Raw genomic sequence first — 26,731 nt, forward strand, 5'->3', positions numbered from 1 at the left:
CATAGTCAGCATGGAGAAGGAGGAATTTGTATTGTATGTTAACTCGTTTCTTTTGGTGTATACAACTTGACATTTTCTTTTCTCACAACCTTCATTAGCACCTCCTAAAATTTCTCTGTTTTTTGGTTTGTTTACTTTTCTTTTGGATAAGAGCTGCTCGCATGTATATAAGATAACAAATAAACTTAGTTTTGTTTTTTTTTGGTTTGCATTACATTTATATATTGATTCTTTTCTCACGTATATTGATCATTTTCATTTTCTATTTGGACAGCAATATCTTCAGTTTATTTGTTGATTTATTTATTGGGTCACTTGCTATTTTGATGTACAACTTTCTGTTCCTTATAAATCCAGTATTTTATCCTCTAGGGGATGAGCATACTGCAAGACTTTTGCCTTTCTAGACCATCTCTTCATTCTACTGCCTTTCCCAGCAGACCCTTGTTAATTTTGTGAAGAGCAGTTTGTCTATTTTTGCATTGTTTTCCAAAAATTGGAATGCTATTCTCAAAATTGCCTCTGCCTTCATTTTCTGAACAGTCTTTCCCAGTTTGGGGCTTATATTAACTTATTTGATCCATTTTCATGTGCATTTTGAATAGAGATCTAGGGTCCATTGTCTAATCAACAGATTTCCCCAGTAATATCTGGTAACCAGAATACATCTCTCCAAAATATATTTTTAATTACTTTGAGAAACATTACGTGGTTGAAAATACCTGGCCTTATTTTCCCGTTTTCTATTTTTATTTTATTTCTCTTTATGTCAGTTTCATGGCCATGTGTTGTTTTATTTGTTACCATCTCACTTGTTTGTGAAGAAAATATTCAAGCTGACCTTCAGTGAGGCACTGTCCACAAAAGAATAATCTCCCCTTTTCCCCACACCAGCTCCTGGTAATGATTGCAATTCCCTGGCATGAGTTGCATGAATGCTTTTACATTGTAGCATTTTGTGTTTACAAGAGTGGACAACGTTTTTTAACCCCTTCGCATTCATAACACACACACACACACACACACACACACACACACACACACGCACACACACAAATGAAGTTGGGGGGAGAGAAGAGAGAAGAGAAAAAGTTATATATCTGCTTCACGTCTGATTCTAAAATTGCTTTTTGTCATTATCTTTCCTTTGGTTGCTATTCTTTAGTAAAGAAGTCATGTGTAGGTTAGAAAGAATGCAGAAGAATCTACAACTCTAAATGTATGTATCTTAGGGGGAAAATAATATTGAACTAAAGAAGCAGTAACTAGAAATTTTGATTCTATTTTCTTTTTTTTTTGACACCAGTGAGTACATCTTTTTTTACATAATAAATAAATAAATGTTTTTATTTTTTTATTTTCTTTTAAAGTTTATTAAATTATAAAAGTTTCCATTTCCGCCCCTCCTCCCAACACCCTCCCACTTCCCCCACTCCCTCTCCTCCTCCCTCTCCATCCCTAAGAGTAGTCAGGGTTTCCTGCCCTGTGGGAAGTTTAAGTTCCTCCCCCCTCCCTCCAGGTCCAGGAAGGTGAGTATCCAAACAGACTGGATCCCAAAAATCCAGTATATGCAGAGGAAACAAGTCCCAGTGTCATTGTCAATGGCTTTTCAGAAAGACTCCGGGCCAGCCACATCCAGAGAATCCGCCACATTCAGAGAATCTGGTTAGATCACGTGCTCATTCAGTTCCAGTCCAGCTGGCCTTGGTGAACTCTCATTAGATCAGTCCCCTTGTATCAGTGGGTGATGGCGCCCATCGCAGTCCTGATTTCTTTTTTTCATTTTCTTCATCCTTCTGCTCCTCATTTGGACCGTGGAGGGTTCCGTCCGGTGCTCCAATATGGGTCTCCGTCTGTATCGCCATCCAAAGTCGGATGAAGGTTTCCTGTGCTCTTGCCCTCTTTGTTCACGTTCTCCTTCCTTCTGCCTCTCCTTTGGACCTAGGGAGCTAGGTCCAGTGTTTCGACGTGGTTCTCTGCCTCCATCTCCCTCCATCGCTAGATGAGGGTTCTATGGTGATATGCAAAATGTTCATCAGTATAGTTGTGGGCCAAGGCTGGTTCAGGCACCCTCTCCTCTGTCCAGAGAACAATCTGGGGATCTCTCCTTGGACCTGGGATCCCCTTTATACTCAAGTCTCTTGTAAACCCTAAAATGACTCCCTTAGTTGAGGTATATACTTCCCTGATCCCATATCTATCCATTCTCCCTCCCCCCCATCACAGTCCCCCGATCTTTCCCCATTCCTCCCCTACTCCCTTCTCTCTAACCCTCTCCCCTTCCAACAGCCCCCCCCATGCACCCGAGGTTACCTGGCCTTCTTGTCTATTTCCAATCTCCAGGAGGATAGCTACATGATTTTCGTCAGGTTCACCTTATTTAGCTTCTCTAGGATCACGAATAATAGGCTCAAAGACCTTTAATTACTGTTAGAATCCACTTATGAGTGAATACATACCATATTCCTCTTTTTGGGTCTGGCTTACCTCACTCAGTAAAGCGTTTTCTATTTCCATCTATTTGCATGCAAAATTCAAGATGTCATTGTTTTTTACCACTGAGTAAAACTCTAATGTGTATATGTTCCACACCTTTTTTAACCATTCTTCTATTGAGGGGCACCTAGGTTGTTTTCAGGTTCTGGCTATTACACATAGTGCTGCTATGAACATAGTAGAACAAATGCTTTTGTAGTATGTTAGGGCATCTCTTGGGTATATTCCCAAGAGTGGAATTGCTGGGTCCTGAGGGAGGTTGACTCCCAGTTTCCTGAGAAACCGCCACACTGATTTCCACAGTGGCTGCACAAGTTTGCATTCCCACCAACAATGGATGAGGGTTCCCCTCATTCCACATCCTCTCCAGCATAGGCTATCATTGGAGTTTTTGAGTTTGGCTATTCTGACAGGTGTAAGAAGATACCTCAAAGTTGTTTTGATTTGCATTTCCCTGATCGCTAAGGAGGTTGAGCATGACCTTAAGTGCTTTTTAGCCATTCGAAGTTCATCTGTTGTGAATTCTCTGTTCAGTTCAGTACCCCATTTTTTAATTGGGTTAATTAGAGTTTTAGTGTCTAGTTTCTTGAGTTCTTTGTATATTTTGGAGATCAGACCTTTGTCTGTTGAGGGGTTTGTGAAGATCTTCTCCCAGTCAGAAGGTAGCCTTTTTGTCTACTGACAGTGTCCCTTGCTTTACAGAAGCTTCTCAGTTTCAGGAGGTCCCATTTATTCATTGTTTCTCTTATTGTCTGCGCTCCTGGGGTTCTGCTTAGGAAGTGGTCTCCTGTGCCTATGTCTTGTAGACTACTTCCTACTTTCTCTTCTATCAGGTTCAAAGTGGTCGGATTAATGTTGATGTCTTTAATCCATTTGGACCTGAGTTTTGTGCATGGTGATAGATATGGATCTACTTTCATCCTTCTACAGGTTGACATCCAGTTATGCCAGCACCATTTGTTAAAGATGCTATCCTTCTTCCATTGTATAGTTTTAGCTCCCTTGTCAAAAATCAGGTGTTCATACGTTTGTGGGTTAATACCCGGGTCTTCTATTCGATTCCATAGGTCGACTCCTCTGTTGTTATGCCAATACCAAGCTGTTTTCAATACTGTTGCTCTGTAATAGAGTTTGAAGTCAGGGATGGTAATGCTTCCAGAAGTTCCTTTATTGTATAAGATTGTTTTGGCTATCCTGGGTTTTTTTGTTTTTCCATACCTAAATATAATAAAAGCAATATACAGCAAGCTGTCAGCTAACATCAAATTGAATGGAGAGAAACTCAAAGCCTTTCCTCTAAAATCAGGAACACGACAAGGCTGTCCACTCTCACCATACCTCTTCAATATAGTGCTTGAAGTTCTAGCAATAGCAATAAGACAACATAAGGCAATCAAGGGGATACGAATTGGAAAGGAGGAAGTTAAACTTTCGTTATTTGCAGACGATATGATAGTGTACATACGCGATCCCAAAAACTCTACCAAAGAACTTCTACAGTTGATAAACACCTTTAGTAATGTGGCAGGATACAAGATCAACTCCAAAAAATCGGTAGCCCTCCTATACACAAAGGATAAAGAAGCAGAGAGGGAAATCAGAGAAACATCACCTTTCATGATAGCCACAAATAGCATAAAGTATCTTGGGGTAACTCTAACCAAGGAAGTGAATGACCTATTTGATAAGAACTTTAAGTCTTTGAAGAAAGAAATTGAGGAGGATACCAGAAAATGGAAAGACCTCCCCTGCTCTTGGATTGGGAGAATCAACATAGTAAAAATGGCAATTCTACCAAAAGCAATCTATGGATTCAATGCTATTCCCATCAAAATCCCATCAAAGTTCTTCACAGACCTGGAGAGAACAATAATCCTATTTTCTTTTTCAATATAAAAATTCCTAAAAAAAAAAAAAGAATTCCTGTGAACATTTGTAACTTGTAAAGATCCTTTAGAGATGTTAATGTATTCATAACAAATATCTCAAGACTCCTGAAATTAGAGCTACATAATTTGTGGGTAACCTTTGGTGTCTGAAGCTTCTATTGCTAAATATTTATTTACATTATTTCTTCACGCATTCCATGGAAAATAAATGTGCTTTGTTTCCTCTGTTATCCTGAATCATTACAATTAGTAAATTTGCCTAGGACTGGAAATAATTTGTACACTTTAAAATAATTCACCTCTATATTTTTTAAAAATGATGTAAAGGTAAAGATACCAATGAGGAAGATGTTTCTGTCCACAAATAGGAGGTTAAAAAATGGATGAAATTCTTGAAACAGAATATTATTCAGCCCTAAAAAGATGGGGAATTCTATGCATTTGTCAAACTAGATGAACCTGGAAGACATTCAGTTAATTCAAGTAATTAGTCATAGAAGAACTAATAATTTCTGATTCCTTATTTAAATATATCTGAAAGTGTTCAAACTTGAAATTAAAAACGAAATATAGTTGTCATGGCAATGAAAAGAATGAAAAGAATTAATAGCCTTGCAAAATTAATAAACTCCAAAGACCTTATATAAAAAACCCAAGTGGCTATACAATATTTTGCAATATTGTATGAGAGGCGGGAGAGAGTGCTCAGTAGTTAAGCTGGTTTGCTGTGCATGCATTAGAACCTGAGTTCAGATTCTAACACAAACACTGAAAAACAGTAGTTACACTCACCTCTGCTATCTCCCCCATTCCATGGACCCGAGACAGAAGCATGATTGGAGTTTACTACCTTCAGCCTCATTCTGTTTACCTGCAAGTCTATACCTCAAAGGGGAAGGACAGAACAAGATAAAGCAAAACATTCAAAGCCCTCCTTTGGGCTCCGCATATGTACACATGCATAGCACATAGCACACATGTACCTATGTGTTCATATACATCACACAAACACAAAAAAAACTGTGAAAGTAAGTACTGTATTAAACATGTTATCACAATCATAGTACGATTGACATTACATTTTAAAAATTTTGAATTCCTAAAAGATCATAAACCACACATACTAAATTAATATATTAAAAGAATATTAGAATATGAAGAAGCATATTACAAAACAAAATATTACTCACTGGTACATTGAATCTGTATGCCACTTTGTCTTAAATCTAAGACATGTTAATTCGTGTCTGATAAATGGACAAAATATGTTTGTTGGAAAACTATGGGAGAACGGAGTCATTCTCTTGAACTTCCCTCTCAACTTTGTTTCAATTCAGTGTCTTTTGAGGTTTTCTTCACACCAACTATGTAAGGAATACAGGTGAAAATTTTGTTACCTGTCAAAAATCTATACACAAATGGCTAAAATCTATTCTTGAATAGCAGTGTTTCAACAGTAACTAAAATAGCAGAAATAGGTGGAGTGTTCAGTTATCTATGGAAACAGATATGTAAGTAAGAGAGTAATGTACAGAGGAATATTTGGGACACAGCACCAAGACTTAATACTTTTAGGCAGATAGAGCATTTATATAAACACACATAACAATAAAAACATTTACTTTATATAGCTGGAAAAAGAAAAATATGTCATGAAAAAACATTAACTACATATAGAAAACATTTAGAAAAGACTTGTTGCATAAACATCATTTTGATTCAAATTATATATATATATATATAAATCTATAGAAAAAGTGATTAGAACTAGGTCTATACTGAGCATTTATCCGTTTATCTATCTATCTATCTATTTATCTATCTATCATCTATCCTTTTATCTACCATCTATTTCTTCCCTATCTTTTATTCTCTTTCTATTCTTTTAAATCTCTATCTTTCTCTTCTAGGCATATTATTTTGTTTCTTTGTGTCACACCACAGTATAAAATGAATTCAGGGATTTCAATTACATTCTTTCACACACTCAGATATTATAAAATGCATCATGGGCATAAATAATCAGTGAGTCTGTTTATTTCTTATCATTTCCACAATATTATAATAAAACATTACCTAACATGAACTGTAAACCTCTCCAAATAATTATAACTATGATGAATCTTTTATTTAAAATTTTCATTGATTTTATAAATTATATTTAACACTTGTAAAAAGATAAATACTGAAAATAGACATATTGATCAATGGAATCAATTGATAATCCAGATATATATCCACACACCTGCATATACCTGATTTTTGATAAAGAAGCCAGAAATACACAATATAAAATAGAAAGCATTTTCAGCAAATGGTGTCGGTCAAAGACTGTACATGTATGTAGAAGAATACAAATGAGTCCATTTTTATCACTCTGTAAAAAAAACTCAAATCCAAGTGGACCAAAGACTTCAGTATAAAAGCAGATATAGTGAACTCGGTGTAAGAGAAAGTGGGAAAGAGTCTTGAACTCATTAGTGATGTTGGATTACTCTCCATATACTATGAATATGCTTTATTATCATTGATTAGTAAAGAAGCTGTTTCAGCCTATGGCAGGGTCAAATAGAACTAGGCAGGAAAACCAAACAAAGATATAGAAAGAGCAGAGGTGGAGTCAAAAAGATGCCGTGTATCTGCCAAAGGAGAAGGATGCTGCCAGAATCTCTCCAGTAAGCTCCTCAAGATGATACACAGATTAATACAAATGGGTTAATTTAAGGTACAAGAGCTAGGTAGGAATATACCTAAGTTATTGGCCAAGCAGTGTTGTAATTAATATAGTTTCTGTGCCATTATTTGTGTCTGGGAGGATGGGAATCGAACAAACTGTATCAAGTTACATAGTAGTGCTCAGTGTGAGAGACAATCCCACCACCCTGAGATTAAGAGACCCATGCTATGCCAACTGAGCTGGAATCTTAGTACAGTGGAAGTTTCTTGAAATTCATGTAGCAGATACTAGTGAGGACTCATATGGATTCTGACCTGGCCATTTCTTATGGAAAAGAAAAGCTCCCAGTGTCGAGACTGGGTTGTCTTCTGTTGAGTTGTTTGTAGGATACTTTCTTGGGCCACCAGTTTCTAACTGATGACATGGAGGCTTGTTATTAATTATAAATTCTTGGACTTAGTTTAGGATTGTTTCTAATTAGCTTTTTAAAAAAAAAACTTACATTGGCCCATTTCATTTCATCTATATGTTGCCCTGATGCTTATTTATCTCCTTCCAGTTTCCCTGCTTACTCTGTGTCTGTATTGTTGTTCCCATCCTAGATGGCTCCTGTTTTCTCTCTGCCCACCATTCCCACCTATCCATATTCTGACTGGTTATTGGCCTTTTGGTTTTTTATTAGACCAACCAGGTGCCTTAGGCAGGCAAGGTAAACAACAACACATCTTTACACAGTCAATTAAATGCAGCATAAACAAAAGCAACACATTTTTACCTAGTTAAACAAATACAACATGAACAAATGCTTCACATTTTCCCATATTAAAAATTATTCTGCAATGTAAACATATGCAACGTATTTTTACATGGCTAAACAAATATTCTATTTCCCAGCAGTTCTTGACTGAGGGGTTCCTTTTGAAATACTCAAAACCCAAACTGATTCTAGAACAGAAGGTTTATCTCCACAAACTGTCATGGGGTTTGGGGGGCACTATTGAGAGCAGCATGCATACAACTCATGGAAATTGGATAGGTCGAGCTTGTGATGCATGGAGCCTTTTCCCCTATGTTCTAGTTTCGTTAGTATGGGTGGGTACTCTGAAGGCTACCAGAAGAAAATGTGGACCCCAATCAAACTACAATACCTCTAATTACAATCTCCTCCCTGCAAGACATGCTGGGTCAATAGTGGCACAATACTTGTGGGAGTGGACAAACAAAGTCTGATTTAACTTGAAAAGTTAAACTACTCAGATAGAAATATCCCATGGCAGACATTACTTGGATGGCCAAAAACCAGGGACTGAAGGACCCAAAGTCCTATTGTATAACCAACCATACCTGGTCTAAAAAATAAAAATAAAAAAAAAGATCAACGCAATGACATCTAATTCCTTAATGATTTTCTCTCATATCTTAGACAGGTTCTTTGTACAGTCATCATTAGAGATGCTTCCACAGACAGCAATGGGAGCTCTTGTAGAGACCCATAGCCAGGCATTATGTGAAGAAAGAGTCTAAATCGAAGGTCTCCATCGGGTCTCTTACTTGTGAGCTATGGGAATCCATTAGAAAAGGGAATGGGAAGATTTTAAAAGTGCACAGGGATGGGAAACACTAGAAGAACAGGGTTCACTGAAAGAACTAAGCAGGGATCACAGTGGATCACAGAGAATGAGGTAGCTTGCATGTGGTTTTCATGGGCATGTTTCTTGTTTTCTGAAGATGTTATCACTATTAGCTTGGTATTTTTGTGAAATTCTTGACAGTAGGAGCAAGTGTGCATTTAGCTCATTTGCTTGCCCTTGGGATTCTTTTCCTCCTGTTTGGCTGCATTGTCCAATTTTGGTATGAAGTATTTTTCCTTAAATTATTGCATTTTTTGTTCTGTTTGTATTTGTTTTTGTCTCTTGGAAGCCTGCTCTTTTCTGAAGGGAAAATGAGGGGAAGTGAATTTGGGCAAGAGCGGGTATTGGGTTAAGCTGGGAGTAGTTGATGATGTGGGATCTCAGTTTGGGATATATACAAGAGATGAATCTATTTACAATTAAAAAGGAAAAAAATAACTGTAGCAATCAAAGAAAAGAAATTATCTATTTGATACTTGCGGGACTTGGAAGGGGCTGGAAAGATGGGAAAGGAAAGGGGGAAGTGATATAATTATATTTTAACTACAAATGTATACAAGTTTAAAAACTTAAAAGAGAGAAAAATATTAAAACAATTTAAGAGGAAAAATTAATTATTTTAATTAATTATTTAATTAATTAAATTAATTAGCTAAAACCATGTTTTAACTAATATTTATAAAGTAAAATAGTTTACAGTCAGTAGAATTTACCTAAATTTTTGAGGATATTCATTCTTTATGATCACTTTATATAGATTTACATTATTAATAGTTAAGTTAAACATCCCGTTGCTGTTTTTGAACATTCAAATGTATAATGAGAAGAATGAAAACTTTGTGGAATGGGTATATGTAATTTATACTTAAATGAGAAACTTAAATTATATAATGCTTGTTCCCAACTGTCAGACATGTTCAGTTTACTCATTTAGACCTTGAGGGTACATAAAAATAAAATCTATAAACAGTCATATAGTATTTCATGTGCAAATATAAGTATGGTAATATGTGTTTGTTAATAAAATAACTGTCATCCACAAGGCAGCAGTTTATTAAATAACCCACTTTCATTGTTTTCTAATCATTAAATATGAGATCAACTACATACTCTAGGGATTCTTTTTAGAAATATAAAAACATAGTACAGTATTTTTATTTCAACTATATATATATATATATTCTATAAAGCATTCAAAATACACTATGGATTTTTATTTTCCTGCAATCTATTTGCAAAGGCCTCTTGGCACTGAATTATCTTTAAAAGTAGTTTGTTAGCAGATAAATAAGTATATGTGTATTTATATGTGTTCATGTATGTATTTATTTAACATGTATACATAAACACACACATATGTCATTTACCATTACAGACAATGTAGATCCTGAATTACAATACTAATAAAAAATCAAAAATAGCACATAAATGCTTATTGAGGAAATAAATTATTTTTAGGAGTTTAAAGTTTGAAAATTAATGATACTTTCTGCATTTGAGAACTAAATCACTTAAACTTCAAATTTGTATCAATAAGGAAATTAAAACTTGTGAGGTTTACTTATATATAAATAAAATTGGTGAACAGTTTGCTCTAATGAATCAAATAGAAATAAGTGATTCAGAAGATAAAGATATCTTCATGTTTGTTGTACTGATATAGTAGACATGTTCACCATATTTATCCAAGACTAATATCATATAATAATTCATATATCATCTTAGAAAAGTTATAGAATCAATCTTAAAGTGCATTGAAGTTTTCTACAGAATGGAAAACCTCTAAAGCTGTCAAGGAACATGTCTACAAAGTCTTCAAAGAATAGTTTATAACAGCCATATACCAATTTGAAAAATAAATCTACATCTTCATGATTGAGATGCAGCAGTTTCCCTATTGTGTCTAAATGTGTACTGTGTCATCAAACAATCAGATAGAACTTCTAATTAATTAATTAATAATTTACCATAATAAAGTTATATTGCTGTTACATTAAAATCAGTTAGAAAAATTAAGACTAATCAGTATAGACAGCTCATTGACATGTTTTTGGAGTAATGTGATTGATAAGAACTTGCAGTTAGGTAATGCTGTGAGAGAGAAGTATCAGCATGCCCTGTGCCATAGGAGAGAACCTAATACTATCATTCCACTCATTGAGTCTAGTAATCTGCACACTCATATTAATGTATTTAGTGAGTGATCCTCCAAGAAGCTTCTTTGTACAATATTGCCATTACTACAGGGACACCCAATTGGTCAATGTGCAAAGAATAAGAAAGCATGATTTCTACATGAAAAAGGCCTTGGCCTTTAAAAGTCAGAGACCTCACAGCAGGAGAGAGATAAATATGTTCTCTCTCTCTCTCTCTCTCTGTCGTTTTGTTTTCGAGACAGGGTTTCTCTGTAGTTTTGCAGCCTGTCCTTGAACTAGCTCTTGTAGACCAGGCTGGCCTCGAGCTTGAGTTCATAGAGATCCACTTCCCTTTGCCTCCCATGTACTGGGATTAAAGTGGAATTTGTCCCTCTCTGTTTTTGTTTGTCTGTTTATTTTGTTTTGTTTTTGTTTTGTAAGGACATGAATAATTTTTTTAAAAACTTTGCAAGATCAAGAGCTGGTTAGGACACTGGGTTCAAGAAAAACCACAAAATATTCCAAAATGTTCCTGGCAGCTAGTCACCTGTCAACACCCAGCTTTGTGGTATAAAAGGGAACAAACAGAAGCAGAAGTAACTGCTCAGGGGAGGGTTTGGGCACATACAGAAGCAGAAGTAATAGCTTTAAGGAGTAAGGGTAGTGTGCATGAAATAGTCCACATCTACTGTTTAGCAAGACCCATTCCTTTGACCCAAAATGAACCCGGCTTGCGGTTTTTTTCCTATATATGTCAACCCCAAACAAATGAGGAAGGAGAGGCGTGTTGTGAGTGGTGGTTGAGCTCCCAGCCTGACTGTACTTAGCACGCTGAATAAACCTTGTTTTGGCATTCTGGACTCGACTGGATTATGGTGGTCTCTCTGGGGGTAGCCGACTTGAGCAAGACAGGTTTTGGTGGTGGTGGTGTTTTGTTTTTTTGTTTTTTTGTTTTTTTCGGTTTTGCAAAGGGACTTATTTCTTAAAGGGATGTTTTCACTGGGAGGTGGTGGCACACCTTTAATCCCAGTACTCAGGGGATAGAGGCAGACAGGTCTCTGTGAGTTCAAGGGATGTTTTGTACCTGCATACATGCTATGTAGTGAAGTAGCAGCAATAGGACCCAGGGGCTGCCTAAGTGCATGGTGACAGGGGCCAGCATACTGCCTAAATCCTAACAGAAAACTAAAATATTTAAAAAGTAGAATTTACTTACTCTGGGACCCAAAGAAAGACTCACCTGGCCTGTGGGTAGGAGCAAGTATAACACCAAAGACAACTTTTATGCAATAAAAAGCATCCTCAGCCGCTCAGAATTTAACCTATTTAAAAATCGTGGGTTTTGCCGAATGTATGAAGTTGAGATGAATACATTAAAGAGATTATAACTTAATATGAGTGATATCTTTTAAAAATGAACTTTTGAGGCAAATGCAGATACCAAGGAAATCCCAAATGAATCTAAAGACACTTATAAGGTATTGCTTCTAGTTCTGAAAGGCAAAGAACATCAAGTTGTGCTGTCAAGAATAACAGAATTAAGATTAAGAAAAGCCCTTTAGTCCAGGGCTCTAGAAAGAAAGAAACAAATGAACAACTGGGTCTTGGAATCCTAGCCTACCAAAATGTAATGTAACACTTTTATGTTTAAACTGCCCATTTAGTACTTTTTCTCATCATTCTTAGCATAGAAAAGTGAGTCCTGTGTACATAAAAAGCCAAATTTAACAACAGTGTATTGATTCATAACTTAACATCTTCGAAAAATAACTGAAAGTAAAAATGAGGAATTATTGGGAAGTATAACTTATCTAAACTCTGAAGTTTTCAGATAGCACTACCATGCAATAATTATTTTTCTCAACTCTTTGGAATATTTTAATTTTTTCTTATTTATTTTTTTCATTTATGGTAGTACAATATTCTAAATTTTGAACCTTCTTTTGAAAAAATTTCTTTGGCTGTATTTTATGATCATTTTCAGCTTTCATTTTTATTTTGTTCACTAAAATTTATTATAGTAAAATGGATACATTGGACTAGTGGGATGGATGGCTTAAATTAAGACTATTGGCTGCTCCTCTAAAGGACCCAAGTTCCATTTTTAGTATACACAAGATGTCCCACAGCCATGCATAACCAGTTTCAGAATGTTGAACACTATTATCTGTGATGTACAGTTACTATGCATTTATATGGTATATAGTCATATATGCAGCCAAGAAATTATAATCATAAAATAAAAATATAGTTAGAAATTTAAAAAGTCAATAAATTATTGCTTCAAGAGACATATGTGAAAAAGGACATAAAATACAAATGTTCAGTGGCTAGAGAGATGGTTTAGTAGTTAAGAGCACTTACTACTCTTACAGAGAATCCAGGTTAAGTTCCCAGTGGCTTAACGCCATCTGGAACTTCAAGTCCATGGGATCCTATGAAGGTTTCTGATGCTATGGGCATCAGGCCCATGGTGCAGAGACATTCATGAAGTCAAAGCACTCATTCACATAAAATCTAAAATATTTCAAAATGCAGGTTAATAATTATTTTTAGAGCAAAAAGTTATAGGAGATGGCAAACTTCCCAACAAATCATTTGGAAGTTGGTCTCTGTGTTCTTTAAAATTAGTCACTACCCTAATTATGGCCTCAAACATTACTGCATTCTACACACGCTTTCCTATGCACTGTGAAAATACTCTTTGCTGCTCTAGCCAGTGCCGCCTGGATAGCCAAGACTGGCTGGGGGTGTCGGGATTGAGACATGGAGGCTTCTTTTCAGGTGGAAGAACAGCAACCTTTTGTTTGCCCAGCAACCTTTTATTCCTCTACTCCTGTGGAGACCCACTGGCCAGAAAGAACACAAACATCCTTGTCAATTACATACCACAAGGAAGTTCCGCTGTCAGTCAGGGGGAGTGAGGGCAGCTGGATCACAACAACTCCTTCCATTTTATTTTATAATACCTTGCCTGTCATGGGGAATAGCCCTCTAATATTCATTGTCTTAGGTAGCATCCTGCCCCCAAAGTATTTCCTGTTCATGGCTACCCAGACACATAGCCCTAAACCAAGAATCCCCAGGACTGACAGTGCCAACGAGCCAGACCAGTGCTGCAACCATCTAACATGCACTAACTAGGTGATAAAATTAACAAAAGCAGTATTCCAAGCCCCTCTCTTATGATGGTTTAGTTCCATAACAGTAGCAGATACATGCAATACAGTGCCATGAGTAACACACAAAGCATGATCAACTGTTGAAAAGTCCAAAGATAGTCCACTTGCCCCTGCACCAGAGCTACTTGTTGGTTCAAGCTCAATATGCCAAATGGAATATGTCCAAAGCATTGCCGACTCTTTTCAGTAAGCTGGTTGACAGCCTCAGCCATCTGCACAGTCTGTGAGAGAGCAAGTCCGGCAGCGGTAGCTGTGGTGGCAAAGCTCTGCTCTAGTTGCCTTCTGGCCCCAGCCACACTCACTCTGGATCCACACTGCTGTATGGAATAGAGCAGAACTCAGGGAAGCAGGCTCACTGCTCCTGCTCTGGAACCATTGAAGGGTCCGCCCCTTTAACAATCTCTAAGGGAGTTTGGGCATAGTCAACCTACCTGGCTACTTCTTGCTGAGCGGGGGTGCTGCATTCTTGGGAGTATTTTACATCAACATTTCAGGGATTTTTGGTGATTCAAACCACATAAATTTGCAATGAATCCACAGATTCTCATCCTCTGTAGAGACAAAAGCAGAATCTCTTTTCCAAAGCATCAAATTAGGCATGTATTTTAAAGTCAAAATACCTTTCTTAGCTGTTCCCAGAATCAAATGTCTTTCTCCAGTCCAGAACACAAAAGACAACACAATCAACACAATAACATATATCTCTACATATTCTATCATTTGAGGCACTCATTCCCCCTCCTGTCTCCTCTTTATCGCTTCCCTACTGGTCAGTCTGCCAGAGGGCACCCCTCAGTGCATCTCTGGGAATGAAAAAACATACTCATTTTAATCTGACTTAGCTTGTTCTCAGTCTGGAACATCTAAATCCCCTCCTGTACAAAATCTTCTGCTGTCTTCCTTGTTACTTTCATGCCTTGTTGCTTTATGAGTTTCAGTTACTTTTTGAGGACTTTCAATTCACCCTCCTGCTTCTTTATACTTACTTATCTTTTGGAGGATGTCCCTCAGAGTTATCTATGGGGATGAAAAGTAAAAACACTTTACCTTCCCCAATAAGCTCCTCAATTTAGCTGGAGGCTGGAGCGACCCCGTTCACGTATCCCCACTTTCCAGATCTCAGTGGGACCTTCACTTACTGCAGCCAGTGCAGCCTGGATAGCCAAGATTGACGGGAGGAGGGGGAGGTGTTGGGATTGAGGCTTCTTTTCAGGTGGAAGAACAGTAACCTTTATTTTGCCCAGCAACTTTTAATACCTCTACTCCTTCTGTAGAGAACCACTGGCCAGAAAGAAAATAAACATCCTTGCCAATTACAGACAAGGAAGTTCTGCTGACAGTCAGGGGGAGAGAGGGCCGCTGGAACACAACACTTTGCATTTTTTTGTATCTACAAATATGCCTTAATTACATTTTTTTCATGATACATATTTGGATATTGTTCCCTTTCCCCAACTCCTTCCAAGTATTCCCCACCTCTCTACCTACACAACATCATGTTCTATTTTCTCTCTCATTCTTAAAAAGAATAAAATCAAACAATTAAGATAAAAGCAAATACACAGGTTTAAAAATGCTCAAACCAAAAAAAAAATACAAAAAAAACCAATATAGACTTACTCTTCTGTTAGCCATCTACAGATAATGCAGCATACCCATTTATTTGGTTATCATACTCAGTGACACTCTATTGGAGACAACTAATGTTTCCCTTTCCCAGAAGGTATCAATTACAAGTAGTTTCTTGGTGAGGAATAATAATTTTTGTCCATTTTGTCTTCTTCTTGCTAGGAATTTCTGTCTTGGTCTTGAACAGGTCTTGGTATATCACCATTGTCTCTGTGTGTCCATATGTATGTCAGAGTTTTTGCAACTGGGAGACACTCTACTTGGAGTCTTCCACTGCTTTTAACATCCTTCATTCTCATCTACTATGTAGTCACCTCATCCCTGAGGGCAGGAGTTTGATAAAGATAAAGTTTAAGACCGGATACGTTGAATTCTCTCACCCTACATATTATGCATGAAAGGCTGGGTCTGCTTGTTTGTGTTTTCCGTCCTGCCCAGCCCCGAAGCTGTTTAGCCCCAAAGAAAAATCACAAAAGAGATCTCTATAAGTTATAATGCTGATTGGCCCATTAGGTCAGGCTTCTTACTGGCTAACTCTCACATCTTGATTAACCCATTTATCTGATCTATATTAGCCATGTGGCTCAGTACCTTTTTCAGTGGGGCAGCTCACATCTTGCTGCTTCAGTGATCTGGGCAGGAATGGAAGGAATCAACTTCCTCCTTCCCAGAATTCTGCTGCTCTCCTTGCATCATTTCCACTTCCTGTCTGGTTTTCCCACCTACACCTCCTGCCTGGCCAATCAGCATTTATTTAAAACATGATTGACAGAATACAGACAATTCTCCCGCACCAACCATCTATTATAAAATAAACTTCTCTTATGAGGGTTGATCATGCACTGATATATGAGTATAGCCAATGTCAGTTGTTTATTGCTTTGTTCCTTTAGCAAAGTAGTAATAGATTTATCCCTTAGGCTTCAGACCTATCTAGTTTCACATTCTTGGTCACTTTAGAAGCATCAAACATGAATTGAGCCTATGCCAATGTATGAACTTTAAATCCATTGGTTACCCCAATAATACATTTTACATTGGTGCATGTGCATATCTTAAAGGTAGGCCAATATTTTGGGTCATAGAATTTCTAGCTAACTTTATGTGTATTTTTATTGTCTCTAATTCTATGCTTTTATTTAATCCATATTTCATTACACATTATTATCACAAACTTTCAAGAATGTCTTTATTATATTCTATTTGGTAGTTTTTTTACTATAGTTGGTACTATGCATAGAGATGTTGCTGCATTCATTACAAAGAACTAGACAGTAGATTTCTAGAAACACGCTGAATGATGGAAATACTTTTACCTAGCAATATTAATAATACCCCCGATCTGTTTTACTATATTATATGACTTTGAGAAGCATCCTTATTGTTATCTAGATTAAAGCATAAAACCAGGCAACTTGAAGTAATTTATTTAGGTTAGATGAGAAAAAGATAAAATTGAATAGCTAAGGTTGAGGCTCAACATATTTTCTGATAAGCAATAGGCTGGCAGGGAAGTGACTGTTAGGTGGTGTTTTCAATTATTTTAGTAATGAAACAAAAAAATCACATTTCTTATCAAAATAAATGGGGTTCTATAGAAGAATTCATTATGTTTTTACTTTGGTTTATTTTCTTTTGTTGCTTGGAGAAAGGTTCTCACTATGAAGCTAGGGCTGGCCTGGAACTCACCGTGTAGATCAGACTGGCCTTGAATTTACAAAGATCTGCCTGTGTCTGTCTCATAAGTCTGGGGCACTAAAACCATGAACTAACTACTATTTCCAGCCCACTTTCATAATATTTTAGATTAAATTATTGCCTCTTACAGTCTAGGACCATTTCTTTTTTAAAAATTTATTTTCTTTATTTTTAAAAACTATCTTTAACTATCTTTTCTCATTTTACATACTAATCCCACTCCCTCCGCTCCTCCTGCTCCCTTCACCTTCTCCCTCACCCCACCAAGAGAGGCAAAGACACATTGCTTTGAGACAGAACAAAGGCCCTCCCCAATATATCTAGGTTGAGCAAGGTATTTTTGAAAGAGAATAGGTTACAAAAAGTCAGTACAAGGAGTAGGGATAAATCCTAGTGTCATTGCCAGTGGCCTTACAGTTTGCCCCAGCCATGCAACTGCCAATCACATTCAGAGGGGCTACTTCCCTCACTGTCAGGCCATAGCTGTTGGGCTCCCATTAGCTCAGGTAATCTTTGACTCTATCTTCCCCCATATAACCATCCTGTTCTCTCAAGTTCTTCTCCATTCCTTTCTACCCTTCTCCTCCCCTTCCACTCCCCCACTCCCCACACACTCCCACACTCCCAATTTTCTCAGGATATCTTTTCTATTTTTCTTTCCCAGAGAGAATCTAGGTATGGTTTCTTAAGGTTTTCCTTGTTACGTAGCTTCTCTGGAGTCATGGACTATAGGCTCCTTATCCTTTGCTTTATAGCTAGCATTCATTTATGAGTGAGTACATACCATACTTGCCTTTCTGTGTTTGAGTTACCTCATTCACTATGTTTTTTATCCCTTCAAATTTTCAAGATGTATTGGTTTTTACTACTGAATAATACTCCATTATATAAATGTATCACATTTTTTTTATCCATTCTTTGGCTGAGGGGCTTCTAGCTTTGTTTCCAGGTTCTGGCTTTTAAAAATAACACTGCTATGAATATAGTTGAACAGATGTCGTTGTATTATGATTGAGCATCCTTTGGATATATGCCCAAGAGTGATATTTCTGGATCCTGAGGTATGTTGAGTTATGTTGATTCCCAATTTTTAAAGAAACGACCATACTGATTTCCAAAGTGGTTGTTCTAGTTTGCATTCACCCCAATAATGAAGGAATTTTTCATAGGTGATTTTTAACTTGGTCATTCTTGTCCCGCACTACCGTCTCGCCAGCAAGAACCACGCGGTACACATAGGATACTTCTGCAGTAAAGCTTTAATGCCCCTTGGAAGAGCGGGCATCAGCCAACATGGCGGAGACCCAGATAAGATGGAACCCAACCCTTATAAAGGAAACAGTCCTCGCTTCTGACGTGTCACTCTTGGATTGGTTCACTGCCCATTATCCCAGATGATGCCTCGGGAGTAGGCAGGGACGCAGCAGTAGAGAGTTACCAAGCACGTGCGCTGGGATTAAAGGCGTGTGCTACATCACCTTGAACTCACAGAGATCTGCTTGTCTCTGCCTCCCAGGCATTGGGACCAAAGGCTTATACTACCACGCCTTGAGGTCACAGAGGTCAATCTCCCTCTGCCGCCCAGGCATCAGGACTAAAGGCGTGTACCGCCACACCTTGGGGTCACAGAGGTCAATCTCTACCTTTGTTCCTAGAAGCAATGGAGAATGTGGTCTGGCCCTCCACACATTCTGATTGGTGTAAGATGGAATCTCAGTGTTGTTTTGATTTGCATTTACCTGATGGCCAAAGATTTGAATATTTCCTTAATTGTCTTTTGGCCATTTGAGATTCTTCTGTTGAGAATTATCAACTTAGATATGTACCCCATTTTTAATTGGATTAATTGGTATTTTGATGTCTAAATTCTTGAGTTCTTTATATATTTTGGAGTTTAGTCCTCTGTCTAATCTGGGGCTGAATAAGATCTTTTCCCATTCATATTGTTGCTTTTTTTGTTTTATTGATTGTGTCCTTTGCTTTTACAGATGCTTCTCAGTTTCAGGAGGTCCCATTTATTTATTGTTGCTCTTCGTGTTTTTGAAAATTCAAAAGTGTCATTAATCCAGGACTATTTCTAATGGAAAAAGTAAGAACATTAACTGTAGAGATTAAACAAGCATGATCATTTTAAATAGATCAATTATTTTTATTTATTTTTATTGAAAATAAACTATTCTCTCATACACTCTCTAGCACAATTTCTCTCCCACTTCCCTCTCCCCCAGATCCACTCTCCTGTTTTTCTTCAGAAAGAAACAGACATCCAAGAAACAATAATCAAGCATGAAAAAGCAAGATGTAAGACTAGGCAAAAGCCTTCATTCATGTCAAGCCAGGGCAAAACAACCCAATAGGAGGAAAAGAGTTCTGAGGGCAGGCAAAGTAGATGGAGATAAACCTGTTCCCACTGTAATGAGTTCCACAAAACATGAAGGTACCAGCAAGAATATATGCAGAAGAACTGGTGTAGATACTGACAGGTGCTTGGTTGCCTCTTCAGTCTCTGTGAGCTCAAATAAACTTTGTTTATTTGATTTAGTGGGTCATGATATCCTGGTGTCTTCCATGTCCTCTGACTCCTACCATCTTTTCCCAAAATCATTCATTTTAAAAGTTCTCTTGCCATTATGTATAATGTCTGGCTGTGGGTCTCTGCACCCACTCCCATCTGCTGTAGAAGGAAGCCTCTATGATGACAACTGAACAAGGCACAGATCCATGGATACAACAGAATATCAGGTGTCCTCACTACAGTCACCCTTTTAAATTCCAGGAAGTTTCTACTTTACAGGGTTTCCATCCACAAATGCCCCCAAATTCCAGTCATTTCTCCCTCCACTCTTTTCATTACCCCAACCCCTACCAGATTCCCTCTGCTCCTATGGCTTCACTCTTCCATCCCACCTACAGAACCTATTTTATTTCCATGTGACCCTCCTAGAGCCCTTGTCATTACTTAACGTCTCTGAGTCTGTGGATTGCAGCTTGCTGTTCATTTACTAAACAGCTAATAACTGCTTATTAATGAATCATATCATATTGCATTTTGTCTTTTTTTTTCTTTCAGAAGGTTTAATGGGTCATGCAATAGAGTTCTTGTTCCACAACAATTCTGTAATTCATACATACAAATATAAATTTGATTTAACGATGTATACAAAATTTTCTTTGACTTTATGCTCTGAGGGAGTGGGAGGGTGGAGAGAGGAAGGACATATATAGGAGCAGGGAAGAAGATATCTACATTAAGGGAGCCATTTTAGGGTTGGCAAGAGACTTGGCTCTAGAGGGGATCCCACATGTTCCTGGGGATGTCCCCAGCTAGGTCCTTGGGCAGCAGAGTAGAGGGTGCCTGAACTGACCTTGTCCCATTATCACACTGATGATTATCTCGAATATCAACATAGAGTCTTCCTCCAACAACAGATGGAAATGGAGACAAAGTCCCTCATCAGAGAAATGGACTGAGCCCCCAAGGTCCAGTTGAAGAGCAGAAGGAGGGAGAAGATGAGCAAGGAAGTCTGGACTGCGAGGGGTTGGTCCACTAACTGAGACAGTGTGCCTGTTCTAATGGGAGCTCACCAAATTCAGCTGAACCGGGACTGAATGAGCATGCAATTAAACCAGACTCTCTGAATGTGGCTGAAAATGGGGGCTGACTGAGAAGCCATTGATAAAGACACTGGGACTTGTTTCTACTGCATGCACTGGCTTTTTGGAACCCTAGTCTATTTGTCTTTTTGGATGTAAAGCTTCCTAGGACTGGATGGAGGGGGGATTGCATTTGTCTTTAAACCAGCATTAGTATATTCACAGATAAACGCAGTCAAAGCAGTCTTTTAAAGACTAAGGAAACTAAATTTTAAGTACCTTTTATTTTGCTAAGCGCCAATTAACAAATAAATTCAGTAAGAAAAAATTACTATTTAGTTTAGCTTTTTGAACTCTTTGAAAACTTTCCTAGAATACTGAAAGAAAGTTTTCAAAGGCAAGTTTCTCAAATGAATAGCAATCAATCCTTACCATAATCTAAGGAGAGTGGAGAAAAAGCTATTTTTGTGCTTAATTCATTTCTTAACTCTAAATCATACAAGCTTCAATTATTAAATATTATGTGGGTTAATGTTTTGAAATGAAGGATTTGCCTCTTAATGCGGAACCTGCAGTTTATCATGAAGTTGATGAAGGAAATGTCCTTGGCTTAGTTACTCTCCAGAGAGGATGGTTCATTTTTAGGTCTATGTTCTTGGCAGATATAAAAGAGAGAATGAAAAAAGTGAATTTCCCGTATGAAAATATGGCAGACTATTAATAGGATAAAGTAGTGCCATTTCTCATAAAGGGTTGGATCCCCAAAATCAATCATTTTGCTGGAAATTTAAATACTTTAAATGGAACATATCTAGTGTTTTCTAATATTCACTCTAAAACTGAAAACACACTCTGAAAACTCCACTCAATATAGTTGACCTTATCTCCATAGCAAAAAATATTTTAAAAAAACCTAAACATAATGATAATGAGCTATATAATGAAGCACTGAGTGTAGAAACGTAAAAATATGTAGACTCTGTTTCCATGAGGTGGCATGTTTGGGATTGGGAAGGACAATAATACAATCACTATGTTCAGTCTGTGTGCTGTGGTTTTGCATGAATGAAATGTTACTACTACTTATGAGTTATAGATTTTATATTGTATCCTCCATCTTTCTGATGAAATGTTGAGATCAAATTTAAGTAAAAGAATATGAAAACAAGTCCTTGGACATCAGAGTAGAGGGTGCCTGAACTATCCTTGTCCCACTATCACGCTGATGATTATCTCGAATATCACCATAGAATCTTCATCTGGCGACAAATGGAGACAGAGACAGAGACCCTCATCAGAGCAACGGACTGAGCTCTCAAGGTCCAGTTGAAAGGCAGAAGGAGGGAAAAGATGAACAAGGAAGTCTGGACCGTGAGGGGTTGGTCCACCAACTGAGGCAGTGTGTCTGTTCTAATGGGAGCTCACCAAATCCAGTTGGACCAGGTCTGAATGAGCATGTGATCAAACCAGACTCTCTAATTGTGGCTTACAATGGGGGCTGACTGAGAATCCATTGATATAGGCACTGGGACTTGTTTTTATGGCATATTCTGAATTTTTGGGACCCTAGTCAGTATGGATGCAAAGCTCCCTAGGCCTGGATGTAGTGGGGAAGGCCTTGGACTTCCCATGAGGCAGGATTCTGGGCCCTCTCTCAAGCAGGGCAGAAGAGAGTGGAGGGGGTGTGGGGAAACAGGAGGGGATTGAGAGAAGGGAAGGAAGTGTAAATAATTGAATGGAAAAATAAAAATTAAAAAAAAGAATATGAAAACATTGTGTTAAATTAGGTCAAAACTTGGCACCAGTTAAATTAAGCTGTTTAATGTATTGTACAAATGATGAAATTGTTTATCATCCTTATTTTTGTTTATACTCTCTTTATAAGACTTTTAAATCAATAATTTAAACACTCAATATTAGGAATCAATTAGAGTCTTGAATGTACTGGGTAGGTGTTCTACCATTTTGCTATAACATCAGATTCATTATATCTACCTCCGCTTTTCTTCTTTGTACTTTTACTTTTTTCAGATATTATCTCAATAAGTAACCCAAAGTGATGCCAAACATCTGATTCTCTTGTCCCAGTTCCTGAAGTGTTGGAATAGAAGGCATACACTGTGATTTACCCCAGGAAAGTTTTTAAACAATTTTACTTTAGTATGTTCATGATAAAATTTACAATAAGTGTTTTAATTATTTCAATTTTTCAAACAACTTTGTTATTTCATCTAAATTCTCCAATATGTGTGCACATGGTTTTTCATTTCTTCTCCTTCTGAACTATCCCTATTAGCTAAATGCCAGGGAAGGAATGCCAAAGCTCACATATAGGTGTGGCTTCTTATATTAAACATGGTTGAATTTTATTGACTGTTTTGGCTTCTCTTGAGTCTGAACCACTTAATTAGAAGGAACAATCATGTTATTGTGATATGGAGAAAGAAGAGTCTGTAGAAAGACATGATAAAGCCTAATATGGTTACCTGAATGGTAGGTTCTATATAGTTAGCTAACTAATATCAATAGCCACTGCCAGGCCTCCTTAGCCTTATTCCCCAGGGAAAGGGGAGTGCACTATCCACCCATTCCTCAACCCTATGATGCAGGACAATCAAATCCAAAGCCCCACAATGCAGAACAATCAGATGCAATAGGGAGTCAAGTCAAAGCAGAAATTGATTTTATTACTGTGAGTGTCAGCTTATATAGGTTAAATGACATCATGTGATGTGGGGGTACTTCCAGTCAATGAGAGACAACCAAGCCCTCCCTCTTGCTTGCGCGACTTTAACCTATATTTTGCTGTCTCATCCTTACTGGGTAGCTTTGAGACTATCCTTCAAACTTGAACCAGGCTTAGGTACAGGTCCTGAGAAAATTTTGGCCAAACAAGTCACCACTACCAGAAATAAATTCCATGTCATTGGGAGCTAAATACATCTATGTACATAAAAGCAACTTTTCTATTCTTTTGCATCTTGGAACTCCTATAAACCATGGTGACAGGAATATACCATATAACCATAATAAAGTTTATTCTATAAATAATGTGAGTCTCAAGCATTTAAGGTATCAGTATGTTTAGTATTAGCTGGGTCTAGTAGATTTACAAGAAAAGATAAAGAATACTTAATTTCATCACACAGGCTAAAGGTTTTGGTGATAACGAGGGTAGGACTTTTAAAAAACACCATGAAAGCATCCTCAAATATGCTTTTGTGTAAATAAACATTGCTTTTATTTGAAGCATATAGATGCTTAAAGAAATTATCTTGAAAAATAGAGTAATCATGCTGCTCTATCAACGTGAAAGCACTAGATTCAAAGGTCTGTTACTTCATTAGCTCCATTCCAGTGTCAGACATGATTTTCTCCTGTTGAGAAGACCTTAAGTTAAATGAGACAGCCATTGGCTGCCACTAGTTTATAAATGCAGGTGACTGCATCTTTATGCATATTTTTCAATGTTTGTAACTTTTGGGTTCATTAATGTTGTAACAGGTAAAACTGCTTAATTGATTTTAGCCCCTGGCATCCTGCATTGAACTTTATGAAGCTGTGGAAGTTAGGTTGTAGTAAAGAGACTTTTAGGTCAGACTTGACTAAAATCTTTTGAAGTATTTGTCCTTATAATGTGCTGTTTTCAGCAAAAAAGGTCCATTTTCAATTCCCAATAGGTCAACAAAGGCTTCATCCGAAGTCTACATTGTTGAGAGAGTTCCTTTGACCAATCCTTAAAAAGGGAGTTTTTCATGTTTGTTTGGAATTTAGGTAGCTTTTAATCTGTGGTTCTTGTGAATAGCATTGTCAGTGCAAGTGACAATATACATACATACATACATACATACATATATGTGTGTATGTATATATATTAATAGTTTTAGTCAAATTTTAAATATGATTCCTTGAGGTTTTATTACACACACATGCATGCATTCAAGGAATTGTGATAAATGATTGCAATCCAAACTCCTTGAAGAAGGACATGGAAGGAGCATGAATTTGAGGCCACACAGAGACTACATACCAAGTTCAAAATCAAGCTGAGTTACATGACAAAACCATTTCTCAAAGGATAACTATAATATAATCATTAAGGAAGAATATTTACTTGTTCTTGATCATAAGTTAATAATAACAAATAAATTAAATTTTATTTAGAGACTGACATAGATATCTAAGATATTTTTACTAATGAAATTTGCCCCTTTGTCACTTAAAAGGTGTTTGTACACATGATCAGATGGGCAATACTAGTTTGATTCCGTGACTTATAAGATGGAAGCAAGAGACTGAAAGCAGGAGAAAAAGGAGTAGGCAAACAGGAGATGGATCAGTAAAGGGTTGGAGGGTTCTGGTACCAGTTGAATATAGAAAGTAGAGATTGGATGTTATCTAGGTACATTATATTCATATATGATATTAACAAATAATAAGTTATAGGGAAAAGCTTATAAAATGTTCCATGTGTCAAATATGTGTTTTAATTGTACCATCAGCACACTACATTTTTAATTATTGTAATTGTATTGTCTGACGAAAAAGTCTTTGACAAAATCCTACATGCTTTCATGATAAAAGTTATAGATGTAATAGGACTTCAAGAAATACACATCAACACAATAAAGGTTAAATATGACAATTCCGCAGTCAGCATTATTCCAACTTGAGGTAAATTCAAATGAATCCCATTAAAATCAGGACTAAAACAAGGTTGCCATGATTGCTCCTCTTTTTATATATAAAGCTGGAAGTACCAACTGACTCAGAGTCACAGGAATAAAATTAAACGTATCCAAATAGAAAAAGAAGTCAAAGTGTTGATTTTTCAGAGAATATGTGATTGTACATAAATGATCCCAAGAATTCCAACACTTCTAGAAACAGTTGACAATGTCAGTAAAGTGGCAGAGTACAAATCAATGTATGAAAATAGCATTTCTTATACACTGACAAAAAAACACACTAAGAAAAGAAACCATAGACATAACCTACTTAAAATAATTTCAAAGATAAAAAAAAATCTTGAAATAAACCTAACAAACAAGGTGAAAGATTTCTACAATAAAAACTTCTATTATCTAAAAAGGAGTTTGGATAAAACAACTCAAAAATGAAAAGACATCCATATTCATGAATTGGGAGAAAAATAATGTATAAATAGCAATCCTATCAAAAGGAATTTATAGATTCATGACAATTCTAATCAACCATACATGGTTTAATAAAACTAGGCACATACTCTTTTATCAAAGGTAGTTGAGGCATCCAGTGGGAGAAAAGGGAACCCAGGAGCAGGCAAAATAGTCAAAGACACTCTCCACTCTCACTGTTAGGAGTCCCACAAGAACACTAAGTTACACCACCATAACAAATATTCAGCGGACCAAGCTCAGATCCATACAGGCTCCATGATTGTAATTTCAGTCTATGTAGGCCACTGTAAGTTAGGCTTAGTTGATTTTGTGGCTCATGTTCTTGTGGTGACCTCAACCCTTCTGGCTTCTACAGTCTTTTCTTTCTCTGAGAGATCAGAATATAGGCTTTTCCTTAATAAAATCATCACAGAGAAGGCATTTATTTTCGAATACAGGCTGAATTTTTATCACATAAAACATTTTTATTCTTGAAAAATATAGCTTTTTGCCCACTGTTCTGGTTCATGTCTATAAACTTAGTACTTTGGGACCTGCGGTAGGAGGATTACTTAGAGTCCATGTCCAGTTTAAGCAGCACATTAAGATTCAAGCAAGCTGAACAAGAGTGTTTGCCTTCATTTAAAAAAAAAATGATCAAT

This window comes from Myodes glareolus, chromosome 18 (genome assembly GCF_982192425.1).
Source record: "Myodes glareolus chromosome 18, mMyoGla1.1, whole genome shotgun sequence".
Taxonomy (NCBI): Eukaryota; Metazoa; Chordata; class Mammalia; order Rodentia; family Cricetidae; genus Myodes; species Myodes glareolus.